General features: G+C 38.3%; 1 protein-coding gene across 2 annotated transcripts in view; it reads right to left on the bottom strand.

The window, feature by feature from the left end:
* The window catches only part of LOC106080428 (uncharacterized), a 305,401-nt gene extending 288,171 nt beyond the window's left edge, over positions 1-17,230 (bottom strand). For both annotated transcript variants that reach the window (XM_059362377.1, XM_059362376.1), the window contains exon 1: positions 15,717-17,230. The gene's annotated coding sequence lies outside the window, so the exon portion shown is untranslated. The remainder of the gene's footprint in view (positions 1-15,716) is intronic.
* Between the last annotated feature and the right edge of the window lie 2,852 nt (positions 17,231-20,082).

Here is a 20,082-nt window from a genome sequence, read left to right as displayed (position 1 = left end):
TAAAGTAGAACACGAATCTGGTATATACTTTCAAGGCCAAGTCAATGAGTGGCCCGCCCATACCTCAAAACACCCCCAAACCAGTCATGTTTCCCGACTATGAAAATATGGGGCTCAAGAACACAAATCTGATATCGACATTCGGGATCAACTGTCTAGGGGATGTCCCACCACCGTAACAACCCCCAAATAGAACGAAATTTCCTAACCAAGACAATTAGGGTCTTCAAAACACTGGAGCTCGATATTGATAGCTTTTGGTGTCCATACCCCAAGCCGGACATATTTTATGACTTTTGCAATAAGGTGTTTAAATGAAACCTATTTAAGATTTGAAAAAGAATTTGATATCTAATTTCGAGACCAATGCCGATATGGGGTTCAAATAAATGATATATGCATACATAAGAATAGAGCACTATGCGGACATATTTTCAGGGCTTAGTGTTTGGGGTACTACACCACTCCCCAAAACACCCCTAAATCGGGCATATTTACCAACGATGTCAATGTGAGGCTCATATGAAAGTTATTGGGAAGTAGAGCCCGAAATTGATACCCACTTTCGGGTCCAATTTTCTGGGGGTCTACCCCTTTCCCAAAATAGACTATAAACAGCAATTATTTACTGACCATCGCAATATGAGGGTCAAATAAAGATATTTGGGAGTAGAATACGAATTTGATACCCAAATGTGGGACCATGTATTTGGGACACCGCTCTATCCCCAAATACCCCCCAAAGGGTAAAAATTTGCCGACCATGACAACATTTGGCTCAAATGAAAGGTATTTGAGATTTGAATATAAGAAGACCAAAGCTGTTTTGGGCAAACAACCCGTTTTCTTTTTGTAATTCTCTGAAAACGATTCGTTTTCCTTTGCAATTTGTAAGGACAAAACGACTCGTTGCCACAAAAATGAAACATTAAAATCATGTGAACCCAAAGAAATGCCTAAATTGTGCTAAATAAACACAGCCCTGAATAATGTAAAACCGATCTGTGCCATATTGCAGATGTATGTCTAGGGGCCTAACTTAACTCACTGTCCCAAATTTCAGCGACATCGGCCATGTAATGCGCCTTTTATGGGCCCAAAATCTTAAATCGAGAGATCGGTTTATATGGCAGCAATATCCAAATCTGAATCGATCTGGGCCAAATTGAAGAAGGATGTCAACTGGCCTTACTCAATTCATTGTCCCAAATTTTAGCAAAATCGGATAATAAATGTGGCTTTTATGGGCCTAAAACCCTAAATTGGCGGATCGGTCTATATGGGGACTATATCAAGATATTGTCCGATATAGCCCATCTTCGAACTCAAACTGCTTATGGACAAGAAACTTGTGCAAAGTTTCAGCTCAATATCTCTATTTTTAAAGACTGAAGATTTCAACAGACAGATGGGCAAACGGACGGACAGACTGACGGACAGACAGATGGACAGACTGACGGACATGTCTAGATCGTCTTAGATTTTTAAGCTGATCAAGAAAATATACTTTATAGCGTCGGAAAGGGATTTTTCGATGTGTTGCAAACGGAATGCCAAAATGAATATGCCCCATACTTCGGTGGTAGGTATAAAAAGCAATTGTCGAAAGGATTAACTGGAAATGAATTACAAAGTACGTATAAGTGACACAACAAGTGAAATTTTTGGCGTTTCTATCGGTTTTTGGTTTTGATTGTAATTTTTTGCCAAGGCTTTTGTTATTAAAAACAGATTAGCCAAAATTTGACGCACATATATGGGAGCTACATCTAAATCGATTTTGACCAAACTTCTTAGATATTGTGGTGGTCATTAAGAAAAGCGTTGTACACAATTTTGATAAGATTGGTAAATAAATGCGTTTGTAGTGACTTTAGAGGTGAAAATCGCGCCATACACATATATAAAAGCTATATCTAAACCTGATGAAATTTCTATGAAATTCACGAGTAATATTAAGAATCATAGGAAAATCCTTCGTGCCAAATTTCGAGAGAATCGGTTAACAAATCAGCAGCTTATTACAATATTTCTCAAAATCAGACGACCATATACATGGGAGCTATGTCTAAATCTGAACCGATTTTGGAAAAATTTATGGATATTGCGGAAGTCTTCGAAAAAAGCGTTGTACAATATTTTGGGAAAATTGGTAAATAAATGCGCTTCCATGGAGCCTGGGAGAGAAAATCTGGCGATATATATACATAAGAGAGCTATATCTAAATCTGAACTGATTTCTATGAAAATCACCTGTAATAACAAGAGTATCAATTAAATTCTTCTTTTCAAATTTCGAGAGAATCGGTTAACAAATGACCATATTATTGCTGTATTACCGCAAATCGGACACACATATATACAGGAGCTATATCCAAATCTGATCCGATTTCTATGAAATGCACCAGAAATAGCGAGAGTCATAAGAAAATCCTTCTTGTCAAATTTCGAGAGAATCGGTTAACAAATGAACATTTCATTGCTGTATTACTGCAAATCGGACGAACATATATATGGGAGCTATATCCAAATCCGGACCGATTTCTATAAAATTCATAAGAAAGTCGTTCATACCAAATTTCGAGAAAATCGGTTAAGAAATTACCATTTCATTGCTGTATTACTGCAAATCGGACGAACATATATGTGGGAGCTATATACAAATCTGAACCGATTTTTTCCAAAATTCAATAGGCTTTGTCTCTAGGCCGAAAAACATGCCTGTATCAATTTTTAAGACGATCGGATGAAAATTGCGACCTGTAGTTTGTACACAAATTAACACGGACAGACGGGCATAGCTAAATCCAATCAGAAAGTGATTCTGAGTCGATCGGTAAACTTATCAATGGGTCTATCTCTCTTCCTTTTGTGTGTTACAAACAAATGCACTAAGTTATAATACAATGTACAACAGTAGTGGTGTAGGGTATAAATGTTTGGTACTGTGCTAGAAGTTCTCGTCGAATCGACCATACAATATGAGAAACACATGGCTTGTACTGATGGCGTATTTTTCAAGTACTGCGAATAACGGTGTAGTGTTTTTATATTTTTTACACTCTCCACCATAGGATGAGGGTATACTAATTTGGTCATTCTGTTTGTAACTACTCGAAATATTCGTCTGAGACCCCATAAAGAATAAAAATTCTTCAACGTCGTGACATTTTATGTCGATCTAGCCATGTCCGTCCGTCTGTCTGTCAAAAGCACGCTAACATTCGAAGAAGTAAAGCTAGCCGCTTGAAATTATGCACAAATACTTCCAATTAGTGTAGGTTGGTTGGGATTGTAAATGGACCATATCGGTCTATGTTTTGATATAGCTGCCATATAAACCGATCTTGGGTCTTAACTTCTTGAGCTTCTAGAGTGCGCAATTCTTATCCGATGAGAATGAAATTTTGCACGAAGTATTTTCTTATGATATCCAACAACTTTGCCAAGTATGGTTCAAATCGGTTCGTAAGCTGACATAGCTGCCATATAAACCGATCTTGGGTCTTGACTTCTTGAGCCTCTAGAGGGCGCAATTTTATCTGATTGAAATGAAATTTTTCACATCGTGCTTTTTTTATTCTCAACAACTGTGCCAAATAAGGTTCAAATCGGTTCATAAGCTGATATAGCTACCATATAAACCGATCTTGGGTCTTGACTTTTTGAGCCTCTAGAGGGCGTAATTATTATCCGATTTGCCTAAAATTTTGTACGAGGGATCCTCTCATGACCATCAAGATAGTATGGTTCAAATCGGTCAATAACCTGATAAAGCTGCCATATAAACCGATCTTGGGTCTTGACTTTTTGAGCCTCTAGAGGGCGCAATTCTAATCCGATTGAAATGAAGTTTTGCACGAAGTATTTTGTTATGATATCTGATAACTGTGCCACATAAGGTTCAAATCGATACATAACCTGATATAACTGCCATATAAACCAATCTGGGGTCTAGACTTCTTGAGCCTCTAGAGGTCGCAATTATTATCCGATTAGCCTGAAATTTTGTACGACGGATCCTCTCATGACCATCAACATACGTGTTTATTATGGTCTGAATCGGTCTATAGCCTGATACAGCACCCATATAAATCGATCTCTCTGTTTTACTTCTTGAGCCCCCAAAGGGCGCAATTCTTATTCGAATTGGCTGACATTTTACACAGGTCTCCAACATTTAATTTAATTGTGGTCCAAACCGGACCATATCTTGATATCGCTCTAATAGCAGAGCAAATCTTTTCTTACATACTTTTTTGCCTTAGAAGAGATGCCGAGGAAAGAACTCGATAAATGCGATCCATGGTGGAGGGAATATAAGATTCGGCCCGGCCGAACTTAGCACGCTTTTAGTTATTTTAAATAAATATTTACAGTGCATCATCAATATTTACAATACATCATCATCATTTTGGCCAAACATTTACTAATATTAAGTTTATTTTTTCCGACATTTTATTGCCGTTTTACGAAAAGAGCGTTCCCATTTTCTGGGAAATATTTAAGCACATGTACTTAGAAAATCTCAAAGCCGTGCCGTGCTGGGTCTTATTTTCGTCTAAAAATAAAATGTTGGAACTTTCAATTAAATATTAAATGATCGCATTACAGAACGTCGATTCATTGTGACATATTGAATTTACGTAACTCCCATTACACGATTTTTTTACATAATTTTTTGTTGTTTGGCGTTTTTGTTTTTTGTTTTATGTTGTCATATGTGTCATTAGGATTTTTATTCTGTTGTAATGTTATTTCAATTTATTTGTTCGGCTCCGTCCTTTTTTTTTCTCCCTTCGTTTGGTTTTTTGTCCGCCTTTGTTCTTCGCATTTCTATTGAATAACATCGACATCAGCAGTGACAATGATTTATGAGAACTTTACATACTCGCACCCACATAGAAATATGCACATTAGTATAAATCCATCTAGACACTCACACACACACACACACATGCTAGAATTGATATCGTTGTAATTTTGCACATATTGACTCTCACACGTGCCTAAAGTTTCGCACACACAAACACACTATACCTAAAAAAAAAACATAAACGAAAAATGCTTTTAATTAATTGCAAATTTGAACCAAAAAATAAATTCTACAAAGCTTTTATTGATTGCTGAATGGCAACAATTCATTGCTGAATTATTGATTAAGAATTGGAAGGGATGATCAAGCATTTTGTTGAGTCCATACAAAATTTGGGAGATATTTCCTATATGTTTATTGAAACAATCGTAAAATTTAGGCTAGCAGATTTATTGTTTTCCTCCTCTGAATGCCATAAACTACTCCTCCCCAATGTGATAAATCTCGAACAAATATTTGTAAGTTTGTCCTAAAGCAAACAATTGCTTAATTAACTAGGATAATTTTGTAATTCCATAATTTACAACATCTCTTTCCAATATGTACTTTTCGGAGTGCCGAAGATTCGCTCGGGGTAGGCAGAGCATAATAGCAGAACATCTCATTTTTCATTTCATTTTAGGTTGTTTAATTTTATACTTAACCACTTGGGTTGTTCAATTAATAATGGCCATCATCCTTAGAGTGGAGATTTCTTTGGAAATTTATTTAATACCGTGAAGTCAAGATTCGAAAGCAAATTAATTTAAATATTTTGGATTATTCTAAGGAATTTTGATACAAACGTAAAATCGAAATAATTTAATTAATGAAAAATACAATTTCATAAGAATTTTGATTTGGACAAATATTGAATATAAATAAATGATTGATTTATTTGAAATCTTATATAAGTAACGACGATCGGATGTTATATCTTCCTCTTATATATAAATATCAATTTGTGTTTGTTTGTTTGTGTGTTCCTTATAGCCTCAGAAACGGCTGAACCGATTTTCCTAAAATTTACACAGATGATGCATAATGATCCCGAGGTGAAAATAGGGTACTATTTTTTTTGATAACTGAAGGGGGACGGACCCTCCCCCCTACCTTAATTTTTGGAAAAGCCAGACCTCGGAAATGGATGTTGTGATTTAAGCCAAACTTTGTGTGCTCTCTTATAGTAACCTACAAACAAAAATTTGGTATTCAAATTTCGGATGGGGTACCTGGGGGGGCGCCCCACCCTAAAACCTACCAAACATATATTTAAACCAATCACGACAATATGGGACTCAAATGAAAGGTATTTAGGATAAGAAAACGTATCTGATATCCAATTGTCGGACCAAGTGTTAGAGGGACCACCCCAAGCCCCAAAACACCCCTAAATCTGACTTATTTACCGTCCATGGCAATATAGGACTCAAATTAAAGGGTTTTGCGAGTAAATACCATTGTGATATCCAAATTTGGGACAAAGTTTCTGGGGGTCCACCCCTTCCCCAAAACACCCTCCAAATAGGACCTATTTACTGACCATGGCAATATGGGGCTTAAATAAAAAGTTTTTGAGTGTAGAATACGAATCTGATATTCAGATGTGAGACCAAGTGTTTGGTGGCCGCCCATAACCGAAAACATCCCCCAATGAGGACATATTTACCGACCATGGCAATATGAGAGTCAAATGAAAGGTATTTGCGAGTAGAATACGAATCTGATACCTAAATGTGGGACCACGTTTCTGGGGGTCCACCCTTTCTCCAAAACACCATCCAAACAGGACTTATTTACTGGCCATGGCAATATGGGGCTTAAATAAAAAGTAGTACGAGTCTGATATCCAGATGTGGGACCAAGTGTTTGGGGGCCGCCCATAACTGAAAATATCGCCCAAAGAGGACATATTTACCGACCATGGCAATATAAGAGTCAAATAAAAAGTACTTGAGTGTAGAATGCGAATCTGATATCCAAATGTGGGATCAAGTTTCAGTGGGATACTTTGCAGGGTCGAAAATTGATATTTCGATTATTACAAAAATACCTAAAATACCCATTTCGGGCAAAGTTGTTTTTGAAATCGGCATTTTTAATAAATAAGCTGTAGAGGCTACAAATATTAAATGAAAAAAGGTAAATTTATCCGGGCCGATCTTTGAATACCCACTATCTTGGCTGTATATATTAACCACCATTTGTCATAATAAGCAAAAAAATGCATCATTTATGAACTCATAGCAGCTATGTCTAAATATAGACCGATGTCCACCATATTCAGGAAGGCTATAATAGGGTCTATTACAACTCATTATACTAAATTTATCCTTTAAAAAAAAAAACCCCCTTTTATAGGTCTAAGAACTTAATTCGGGAATATGACTGCTTTATACAGATATAGGACGATCTTAAGCCTATTTTACACGAATATCGAAAAGGAACGAAAAGCCACAGCCAACTGTGTAAAATTTCAGCGAAATCGAGTTATAAACATGCATTTATTGTCTCAAGAACTTAAATTGCGAGATCAGTATACATATGAGCTATATCCAAATAAGCCCGATCTGGACCATACTCGGTACGAATGTCGAAGGGTCTAACAGAAATCATTGTGCTAAATTTTAGCGAAATCGATTAATGCATTCACCTTTATGGGCCTAAAACCTTAAATTGGGAGATCGGTATATATGGTAGCTATATCCAAATCTGGAGACTAACACAACCCGCTATACCAAAATCCAGCGAAGTCGGACAAATATCAAACCTGTTATAGGCCCAAGACCTTAAATTAAGAGATCGGTCTATCTGGCAGTTATATTAAAATATAGACCTATCTTAACCATACTCAGTACGAATGTCGAGGTGCTTAACCCAACTCATTGTGCCTAATTTCATAAATAAATTCCTCTTTTATGAACCTAAAACCATAAATCGGGAGATCGGTATCAATGGCAGATATATCCAAATTTGAGGCGATCTGGGCCGTGTTAAAGAGGGATGACAAGGAGACTAACATAACTCGCTGTACCATATGTCATCGAAATTGAACAATAAATGCGCCTTTTATTAGGTCTAGACCTTAAATCGATAGATCGGTATAGATGGCAGCTATATCCAAATCTGAACCGATCTGGGCGAAATTGAAGAATAATGTCGAGGGGTTTTACATAACTTACTGTCCCAAATTTCAGCGAAATGGGACAACAAATGTGGTTGGACTTCAATGAGCCTAAAATCTTAAATGGGTAGATCGGTCTGTATGGGGGATATAACAAGATATAGTCCCATACAACCCATCTTCAAACTTGACCTGCCTATGGATAAAAAAAGAGTCTGTGCAAAGTTGCAGCTCAATATCTCTTTTTTTAAAGACTGTAGAGTGATTACAACAGGCCCTGAAAGGGATATTTCGATGTGTTGCATGAAAATGAAAATATTCTCACAACAGTTAATAACAAGTAAAAAAGCGTTAAGTTCGGCCGGGCCGAACTTTGGATACCCACCACCTCGGAAATATACGTAAACCACCTTTCATCAAAATCCCACAGCAGTTATATCAAAATATGTTTCAATTTTGACCAAATACTTATAAGTACAAGTCCTTGTTCAATTGTGTATAACAAAATATTGGTCTTTTTTTATTAGCTTTATCTAAAAATAAACCGATCTGAGCTACATACGACACGGATTTGGAAAAGCCTAAAATAAGTCACTGTGTAAAATTTCAGTGAAATCTGTTTATAAATGCGCCTTTTATGGGGCCAAAAGTTTAAATCGAGATATCGGTCTATATGGCAGCTATATCCAAATCTAAACCGATTTGGGCCAAGTTTCAGAAAAATTTCGAAGACCCTAACTCAACTCACTGTCCTGAATTTCGGCGACACCGGATAATAAATGCACATTTTATGGGCCCAAAACCTGAAATAGAGAGATCGGTCTATATGGCATCTATATCCAAATTTGAACCGATCTGTGCCATATTGCAGAAGTATATCGAGGGGCTTAACATAACTCACTGTCCCAAATTTCGGCGACTTCGGACAATAAATGCGCATTTAATGGCCCCAAAACCTGAAATCGAGGGATCGGTCTATATGGCAGCTATATCCAAATCTGAACCGATTTGAACCAAATTGACGAAGGATGTTGAGGGGCTTAACGCAACTCACTTTCCCGAATTACAGCAAAATCGGATTATAAATGTGGCTTTTATTGGCCTAAGACCCTAAATCGGAGGATCGGTCTATATGGGGGCTATATGAAAATATAGTCCGATAATGCCCATCTTCGAACTTAACCTGCTTATGAACAAAAAAAAGAACCTGTGTAAAATTTCAGCTCAATAAAGACTGTTGCGTGATTTCAACAGACAGACGGACGGACATGACTAGATCGTCTTAGATTTTTACGCTGATCAAGAATATATATACTTTATAGGGTCGGAAATGGATATTTCGATGTGTTGCAAACGGAATGACAAAATGAATATACCCCCATCCTTCGGTGGTGGGTTTAAAAATAGAGATATTGAGCTGAAACTTTGCACAGATTCTTTTTTTTTTTTGCTATAGCCACATTTATTATCCGATTTTGCTGAAATTTGAGACAGTGAGTTGTGTTAGGCCTTTTGACATCTTTTGGCTCAGATCGATCCAGATTTGAGAGTAGCTGCCATATAGTCCGGTGGAGGCCACCGCAGTAAAGAATCGGACTGCACTCTTTGATATGTGAGAAGCATTCCCATCTTCCTTAGTGGAATTTTAATGGACAAAATTTGCATTTGTATTTGCCACATAGTCCGATCTTTCGATTGAAAGTCTTGGGTCCATAAAAGGGCATTTATTGTCCGATTTCATTGAAATTTAGGACAGTGAGTTGTGTTAGGCCCCTCGATATACTTCCAAAAGATGGCCCAGATTGGTCCAGATTTGGATATAGCTGTCATATAGACCGATCTCTCGATTTAAGGTCTTGACTCCATATTTAGGCTTTTCGACATCCATGTTCTATACGGTTCCGACCGGTCTATATTTGGCTATAGCTGACAAAAACTCAATGCCCGTGCCGAATTTGGCCCAAATTATATTTGGACATAGCTACTATGGGTGTATAAATAATGCATTTTCACCGGTTTGTGGCGAATAATGTTTTACATATAAACCTGAGGTGGTGGGTATCCAAAGTTCGACCCGGCCTAACTATATTAACCATATTTTCTGTTTATAAAAAGAATATAGACTAACCAAAAAATTCAAACAACAATTTTTTACATTTTCTACCCCCACTCCTTTGCGGCAAAGTCTTTGTAAATTTTGTCAAACTAGAAATGCCTTCGAAAATGCAAAGTAGAAAGTTTTTTTCAGCAAATAGAAAAAAAAATCAAAAAAGTCAAAAACACCTTAGTCCAGAAGAGTTATTGTAGACTTTAAGCGGACTTTTTATATCGGTTTTTGAGCATTATATAGCAAACAAGTAAAAAGGCGTTAAGTTCGGCCGGGCCGAACTTTGGATACCCACCACCTCGGGTATATATGAAAACCACCTTTCATCAAAATTCGGTGAAAATTTCATACCTTGTACTCATATACCTCATACCGATCTGAACTATATACGACACGCATGTCGAAAAGCCGAACATAAGACACTGTGTCAAATTTCAGTGAAATCGGATTATAAATGCGCCTTTTATGGGGCCAAGACTTTAAATCGAGATATCGGTCTACATGGCAGCTATATCCAAATCTGGACCGATTTGGGCCAAGTTGCATAAACATGTCGAAGAGCCTAACACAAAGCACTGTCCCAAATTTCGGCGAAATCGGACAATAAATGTCTCTTTTATGGGCCCTAAACCTTAAATCCAGAGATCGGTCTATATGGCAGCTATATTCAAATCTGAACCGATCTGGGCAAAATTGAAGAAGGACGTCGAAGAGCCTAACCAAACTCACTGTCTCAAATTTCAGCGACATCGGACAATAAATGCGTCTTTTATGGCCCCAAAACCTAAAACCTAGATATCGGTCTATATGGCAGCTATATCCAAATCTGAACCGATCTGTGCGATATTGCAGAAGTATGTCAAGGGGCTTAACTTAACTCACTGTTCCAAATTTCGGGGACATCGGGCAATAAATGAGCATTTTATAGGCCCAAAACCATAAATCAAGAAATCGGTCTATATGGCAGCTATATCCAAATTTGAACCGATCTGGACCAAATTGAAGAAATGTGTCAAAGGGCCTAACACATCTCTCTGTCCCAAATTTCAGCAAAATCGGATAATGAATGTGGCTATTATGGGCCTTACACCATAAATCGGAGGATCGATCTATATGGCAGCTATATCCAAATCTGGACCGATCTGAGCCAAATCAACGAAGGATGTCGATGGGCCTTACACAATTCACTGCCCCGAATTTCATCAAAATCGGATAATAAATGTGGCTTTTGTGGGCCTAAGACCCTAAACCGGAGGATCGGTCTATATGGGGGCTATATCCAAATCTGAACCGATCTGAACCAAATTAACGAAGGATATCAAAGGGCCTAAGGCAACTCACTGTCCCAAATTTCAGCGAAATCGGACCATAAATGTGGCTTTTATGGGCCTTAGACCCTAAATCGGAGGATCGGTCTATATGGCAGCTATATCCAAATCTGGACCGATCTGAGCCAAATCAACGAAGGATGTCGATGGGCCTTACACAATTCACTGCCCCGAATTTCATCAAAATCGGATAATAAATGTGGCTTTTGTGGGCCTTAGACCCTAAATCGGAGGATCGGTCTATATGGCAGCTATATCCAAATCTGGACCGATCGGAGCCAAATTGACAAAATATGTCAAAGGGCTTAACACAACTCACTGTCCCAAATTTCAACAAAATCGGATAATAAATGTGTCTTTTATGGGCCTAAGACCCTAAATCGGCGGATCGGTCTATATGGGGGCTATATCAAGATATAGTCCGATATAGCCCATCTTCGAACTTAACCTGCTTATGGACAAAAAAAGAATCTGTGCAAAATTTCAGCTCAATATTTCTATTTTTAAGGACTGTAGCGTGATTTCAACAGACAGACGGACAGACGGACGGACATGGCTAGATCGTCTTAGATTTTTACGCTGATCAAGAATATATATACTTTATAGGGTCGGAAATGGATATTTCGATGTGTTGCAAACGGAATGACAAAATGAATATACCCCCATCCGTCGGTGGTGGGTATAAAAATATTGGATATCGAAATAAAACCAAAAAAAAAATCTGAGTTGGCCAACTAGCAAGGTGGAATTAATGTGTGTGTTGAGGTCACATGTACCAAATTAGCCAACCAGGCCAAAAACTAAAGCATTTAAGGGGCCAAGAAGTTAAATCCGGGGAACGGTTTATATGGGGGCTACGTCTATTCATAGACCAATATCAATAAAATTTAATGTGACTGTTGTTGTTGTAGCAGTGTGCTGCACACTGAGGCGGCAATGAAAGACTCAATCGGGTCAATCCGGTACGTACAACCGGTTGCCATGCGCACTTGTGAACTTCATGTACCAAATTTCATCTACATCGGATAAAAGCCAAGGTTCCATTTGGTTTATATGGGTGCTACATCCAAATCAAACCCATATGACCCATTTTCAATCACCAACAACCCACATCAATAAAAGTCTTTGTTTTTATCTGTTTTCAATTTCGAGCAGATAACTTGTCCATTGAATGCTATTAAGTTTCCGTAAAATCTAATGATATTTCTCCAATAAACGAAATATGAACATGTGGTACCACGATATCCAAATGCCTTTTTAATATCACTTATCCTTAAAACATAAATTTTTCCCAAACCACTGCTATCGAAGTGGTGCAGAATCTTCAATATTTTGAAACATTTTGAGCCGGGGACCACATCGCTCAGATATCACAATCGAAATGCTCGTGTTACGTAGGTTTGAAGTTATTGTATCCATTGATATGCGCTGTAAATATAATTGAGATCGCCCAGCGATCGGATCCATCTGACCTAATGTGGGCAGATTTTATTATATTTGGAAAGAGCTGCCATATAGACCGATCTCCCTTCTTAAGCAAATAAAAGACGCCCTAAAGAAAAGGCTTTTCCATTTGTCAATTGCCCTGAAGTTTGAAACAGTGAGCCGTAAACGCCCTTTCGATATCCATGCCCGATGGAATAAAAATTTGATTTTTATGGGATGAATACCCTAAATCTGGAAATCAGTCTGTATGCAGCTATATGCAAATATGGTGTAGACCATATCTGTACATTATTGCGATATTGATAGAAATCTCGAGCTATGGTCTTGAAAACATATTTGGAATAATCTGTCGTATTAGACACCCAGAAATCTTTAATTATAGTGGACTAAATCAGAGCATATTTGGATACAGCTGCCTATAGAACGATTTACAGTTTTAGGGTCTTGAGCTCAAAAAATTTGCAGTTGTAAATCGATTGCTTCGTATTATACCCTCCACCATAGGACTAATTTCGTCATTCATTCATTGTTTGTAACTCCTCGAAATATTCGTCTAAGACCCAATAAAGCGTATTTTTTCTTGATCGTCCTGACATTTTAATTCAAACTAGCCATGTCCGTCCGTCCGTCCGTCTGTATGTCAAAAGCACGCTTACTTTCGTAGGAGTAACGTAAGCCGCTTGAAATTTTGCACAAATACTTCTTAGTAGTGTAAGCTAGTTGGGATTGTAAATGGGCTATATCGGTCAACGTTTTGATACAGCTACCATATGAACTGATCTGGGATCTTGACTTCTTGAGACGCTGGGGCACAATTCTTATCCAATTTGGCTGAAATTTCGCATGAGATGTTTTATTATGACTTCCAACAACTGTGCTGAGTATGCTTCAAATCGGTCCATAACCTGCACAAATGCTTCTTATTATTGTAGGTCGGTTAGGACTGTAAATGGACTATATCGGCCCATGTTTTGATATAGTTGCCATATAAACCGATCTGGGATCTTGACTTCTTGAGCCTCTACAGGAAGCAATTCCTATCCGATTTGGCTGAAATTTTGCATGAGGTGTTTAATAATGACTTCCAACAACTGTGCTGAGTATGATTGAAATCGGTCCATAACCTGATATAGGTGCCATATGAACCGATATGGGATCTTGATTTCTTGAGCCACTAGAGGACACATTTATTATCCGATTTGGCTGAAATTTTGCATGAGGTGTTTTGTTATGACTTTTAACAACTGTGCTGAATATGGTTGAAATCGGTTTATAACCTGATATAGCTGTCATATAAACCGATCTGGGGTCTTGACTTCTTGAGCCTCTACAGGGAGCAATTCCTATACGATTTGGCTGAAATTTTGCACGACGTGTTTTGTAACGACTTCCAACATCTTTGTAAAAAATGGTTCAAATCGGTCCACAACCTGATATAGCTGCCATATAAACCGATCTGGGGTCTTGACTTCTTGAGTCACCGGAGGGCGCAATTATTATCCGATTTGGCTGAAATTTTGTACGACGGATTCTCTCATGACCATTAACATACGTGTTTATTATGGTCTGAATCGGTCTGTAGCCCGATACAGCTCCCATATAAATCTATCTCTCTATTTTACTTCTTGATCTCCCAAAGGGCGCAATTCTTATTCGAATTGGCTGACATTTTACACAGGTCTCCAACATATAATTTAATTGTTGTCCAAACCGGATCATATCTTGATATCGCTCTAATAGCAGAGTAAATCTTTTGTTATATCCTTTTTTGCCTAAGAAGAGATGCCCGGAAAAGAACTCAACAAATGCGCTCTATGGTGGAGGGTTTATAAGATTCGGCCCGGCCGAACTTAGCACGCTTTTACTTGTTTTTATTCTAATGTGATTGAATGTACTGCTTGCCATGGCTACAAATCTTACTTTCGATTTGACGAAGCAAATGCAAAATTGCCCATGAACATTCGATTAAGTAACATGTACAAACTTCTTACATATCAATAAGTGTTGTCTGATTTTCAGCTCGTTGATAAAGGAGCTCATTAACCGAGTTAGAAAGGCGTGCCCCAGTGTGAAAACTCTTTGGGAGAAGTTTTTCATAGCATTGCTCCCCACAAATGGTCACAAAACACTGATACTACTCGAGTTGTTATGTGGTTACGAGGCATTGGTTCTTGGGAAAGCTGACGAGGCAGTGTAAAATTCTTCAAGAGTAAAATTCTTCGCCAAATTTATGAACCAGTCGGGGCTTCGACAGCCTCCTCGTCCTGACTCTTTCATACAACAGTTTGTTTCTTTTTGATAATTGAAGCATGCCCACCATGCAACACCCTTTGCTAGTGTAAACATTGAAATTCAACTCAATTTAAGTTTATCGATATTTTGATACATTGTAACCAGCGTCGAGCGTCTCTGCTCAATAAAAACAGAGTATTATTTCAATTAATAAACATACAAAACGCAAGAACTTTAACATCTGAAGTGCAAAACGGCACAAGTGTTTGTGGAAATGAACAAAACACAAAACCCATACACGGGGATGCGAACAATTTTTATTCCATATCATTAGTGTCAATAAAAGTTTAAGAGCTCTCCAAAGACTACGGCAAACAAAAGGCTGCGAGAGCGAGAGACAGAGAAAGAGAGCAACAAGCAGAAAAGTAAACATTGCGAATAACACAAAAAGGATCAACTTTATGGGCAAAACCATCGGAGCACAAACATACACCGACACAACACCATAATAATACATTTTATGCATTATGGCCAAACTGTGTCTGTGTCTGTGGCAGTGTCTGTGAGTGTGAACAATATTATCATACAATTTCATATGAATTTTCATAATACACTAAAATTTACCTTTTGATGCTTGTGGGGGGAGTTGTTGGCGGTATTGGTATATGGCAGCGTCTGTATGGAAGCAACCAACGATGCAGCAACAGAGCGCCAGCTATCAAAGTTTATGCGAAGCAAAAACGTGTACTTCGCCTTCGTTTATGGTTAAATAAGTTGTTGTTGTTGATTTTTTATTTTATACACACTCAGACGGTATCACTCGTACCCATGCACACACACACACACACACACTCACACACACGCATGACTCTGTGCCAAGTGCAGATGTATGACTTTTGTGCGTGCCTTCTTAAGAGCGATGATGCCAAGCGAGTCGGTTTCGAGTGCGGTTCGGTGTGAGAATGTATGGGAGAATATTTTTACTTGCGTATAAAAAGATGATTACTAATCCAATGCACGTTATGATAAAAATATAAAAATTTTATTTAACATTTTTTGTTTGCTTTATTTTTTCGCATTTCCCTCATTCTTTTGCTTTTCGTTTTTGGTTTTTCTTTTTTTTTTCTTTGTGGGCTCTCGTCTTGCCCTGGTATTCTTAATCGCGCTTCACTTTTGTTTTACGTTTACGCTTTTTTCGGGTTTTATTTTTGCTTAGTATGCACGTTTCTTATGGATTTTTATAACATAACACTTATTTGGCCTGAGGAGGGATCTGGATTAGGGGATGGCAGAGGGGTGGGGGTGTTTCCAGGATATTTATTCCGAGGTAGCACTAAAGTGTGAGTCAGGCCGATGGATAGTGTGAGTGTGGGTTGTTTTAGGTGCGCCAAAACGTTACCATTTCGCTGGTATGAAAGTTCATTTGATTTGCAGATTTTTGGTTTTTACGTTGTTGGTGTTGGTGTTGAGTTTGCATCAAAATTGTTTCATTGGTATGCCTGGCATGTCCTTAGCCTGTACATTTGATGCTTTACTAGGGACACTTGGTGAGGTAACATCACCACGAACTTGACACTAATTAGATAAGGGCAACACTCTCAAAATCTTAATAACGCCATAATGGCCTTTCAAGGAATTATATTTTGCTACAGGACAGGCTTCCAGAGTTTTGGGGGGAAAACAATATACTAGGGAATGGGAGTGTTTGCGTTAAATATTGGCTTAGCGGCAGATTTGGAGTTACACCTAGGCGGCCGGCGCACTACATTCCATTATGTTTCATTTGCACAAAAGGAGATCTTAATTAATTTCTTTTTCTTCCCATTAGATGGCAAGAACAAATCGAATACTCTTTACCAGAGTCCGCTTCTTTTTGCCGTATATTGGCTGTAATTTGCGTTTATTAGCAATTCACTTTACACCATAATTCCTAAACTCATTTGCGAAATATGTGATTTTTTATGACATTTTTTATTACATCAATTAACGACGAACGAAGCACACATTTGCGATTTTCTGCTGCTGTTGTTGTTTTGATTGTTTTGCTTTTGCTTTTCCTTTTTTTTGTTTTTTTTTTTTGCTTATACTCTGGGTGGTTGTGGCTTCACTTTGTGGCGTTTTTAACGAAAAAGGCTCGTCTCGCTGTACCGCACCATACGAACGTACTTTTGAAACTAACATCTGACAAAATAAACGAGCTCAATGTGTTTCAATTTCAGCCATGGCTCCCACAATGTCCACAACAAACGATTGCCAGAGATTGGATGGATACCATACCAAGCATCACTTATCCGCACTGAGCCACCGAAACGACAAGTATGGCAAACGAATCGCATGGATGGCAGAGACCAAGAATCACATTTCAACATCGTTCATTGCCTGAATGGGCAAACATCGGGGGGAATTCCTTTACATCCATGGGTATCTCTGTGCTCTGCGTAACGTAAAGTCACATCAAACGTAGCTCTTTGCGTGCAATGCTTACGTTAGAGAGCACGATACACTTCGGCTTTTGCACAAGGCGACCTGCACAAACAGGCAGGATGCTGTGTATTTATGGAAAAAGGGGCGCTGGCAGAGAGCACAAATAAGTATTGGTTCTCTCACATGAGAGAATGTTTGTTTGTTTCAAATTTCAGTTGTTCATGGTTCAATTTCCATGCATTCCAAATTTGTTTCAAATACCACGTATGCCGCTCTCCTTTATTCTCACTGACGAGAATACAAAATTGTCAATCAGCTGTTTTCCACTCATTGTTAGAGAAACCCTCTCTCAATTATTTTCTCTAAACTTCTTCCTGTTTTTAAAACCCCTTGGGTATGTGTGTTTGCTCTCCACTCATGTATCTCCAATTTTCCTTTGTTTCACTTTCAGTTTCCTTTGAAAACTATCATCGTGTTTGCCATTGTTCAAGCACCGTATTCGTGTATTCCCAAACTCAATTTGTTTTGAGTTGAGAGTTGGCCATTGTTGGGTCTCGGCATTAATGCGTATCCATGGCTAGGTCTGTTATGTGTGCGTACGACAAGAGGCAAGGCAGGTGTTATGTGTGTGTGACCCATTAATATTTCCACTTGTCCACATTCCACTTGTTCAACACTCTCGGTAGGTTGCACTTTCATCTGTGTGTGGGCCAAAAAAGGTAAACATGAAAACACACAATTTGGGTGGTTAATTCTTCCTTTCGACTGCAGCCAAATTTAAATTAAGTAGACACAAGTTTATCGCGTTAGCAATGTGGTCGGTCATCTTTAACAGGCACAACAACTATATTAAGTTGGCTAATTACATAATTTTGCTAATGCGCCATTTCACAAAGAGGTTGCAATAGTAAGCAAACGCTGCTTTCGAAATTTATTTTTTTTTTTTTTATGAAGCCAAATCGATCTGCAAACCACACAAATTTTTTAACAAACTCTATCGGTTGGCATCATCTACCAGTAAGAAGAACTAATTATTGTCTAGTAAGGAAATGGCAATGAAGTTAGTTCCCAGAGACCTACACCACTTTGGGTATGCAGGCTAAGTGGTCGATATTTTAATTTGCGAAGGAAATCACCTCGCAGTGATCTCAAAGGATATAGAGAAACGTTAGTGTCAAATTTTGTGAGGATCAATAAATAAATGCAGTATAAGTAACAAGTAAGAGCTTGCTATGTTCGGAGGGGGCAGAATCTTATATACCCTCCACCGTGGATCGCATTTGTCGAGTTTTAATACCGAGCGCGGTATCTCTTTTTAGGCAAAAAAGAATATTGAATAAGAGCTGTGATGCTATTGGAGCTATATCAAGTTTTAGTCCAAATCGGACCATAAATGAATGCTGAACATTGTAGTAGTCATTGTGTAATATTTCAGTTCATTCGGATAAGATTTGCACCTTGTAGGGGCTCAAGAGGCAAAATCGGGAGATAGGTTTATATGGGAGTTGTATCAAGCTACAGATCGATTCAGACCATATTGAAGGTCATGAGGGAAGCTGTTGTACAAAATTTCAGCCAAATCGCATGAGAATTACGCCCTCTAGAGGCTCAAGAAATGAAGATCCCAGATCGGTTTATATGGCAGCTATATCTGGTTATAGACCGATTAGCGTCATACTACCCACAGTTGTTGGAAGTTATAACAAAACAACACGTGCAAATCGAATAAGAATTGCGCCCTCGAAAACATGAAGAATTCAAGATCCGTGATTGGTTTTATATGGCAGCTATATTAGGTTATGAACCGATTTAAACCATACTAAGCACAGTTGTTGAAAGTGATTCCAAAACACCATGTGACAAATTTCTGTCAAATCGGACGAGAATTGCACCCAAGATCCGTTTATATGGCCAAAACATGGACCGATTTAAACCATGTGTTGGAAGTGGTTTAAATCGGTTCACCGCATGCAAAATTTCAGTCAAATCGGACGAGAATTGCGCCCTCTAGGGGCTCAAGAAGTTAAGACCCAAGATCCGTTTATATGACCAAAACATGGACCGATTTAAACCAGGTGTTGGAAGTGATACCAAAACATCACATGCAAAATTTCAGTCAAATCGGACGAGAATTGCGCCCTCTAGAGGCTCAAGAAGTCAAGACCCAAGATCGGGCTATATGGCAGCTATATCAAACCCTAGACCGATTTGGCCCATTTACAATCCCAACCGACCTACACTAATAAAAAGTTTTTGTGCAAAATTTTTTTTGTTTTGGATAGCTTTTCTCCTTCGAAAGTTAGCGTGCTTTCGACAGACAGATGGACGGACGGACGGATGGACAGACGGACGGACATGGCTAGATCGACTTAAAATGACATGACGATCAAGAATATATATACTTTATGGGGTCTCAGAGGCATATTTCGAGGTGTTACAAACAGAATGATGATATTAGTATTCCCCCATCCTATGGTGGAAGGTATAAAAACCAAACTATGTTTGTAGGAGGGGCAGTAAAAATCGACTTTTTTCGCCAAGATATCATAAGTTCTGTCTTTGACGA

This window comes from Stomoxys calcitrans, chromosome 2 (assembly GCF_963082655.1).
Source record: "Stomoxys calcitrans chromosome 2, idStoCalc2.1, whole genome shotgun sequence".
Taxonomy (NCBI): domain Eukaryota; kingdom Metazoa; phylum Arthropoda; class Insecta; order Diptera; family Muscidae; genus Stomoxys; species Stomoxys calcitrans.
This window is presented reverse-complemented; position numbering and strand designations above follow the sequence as displayed.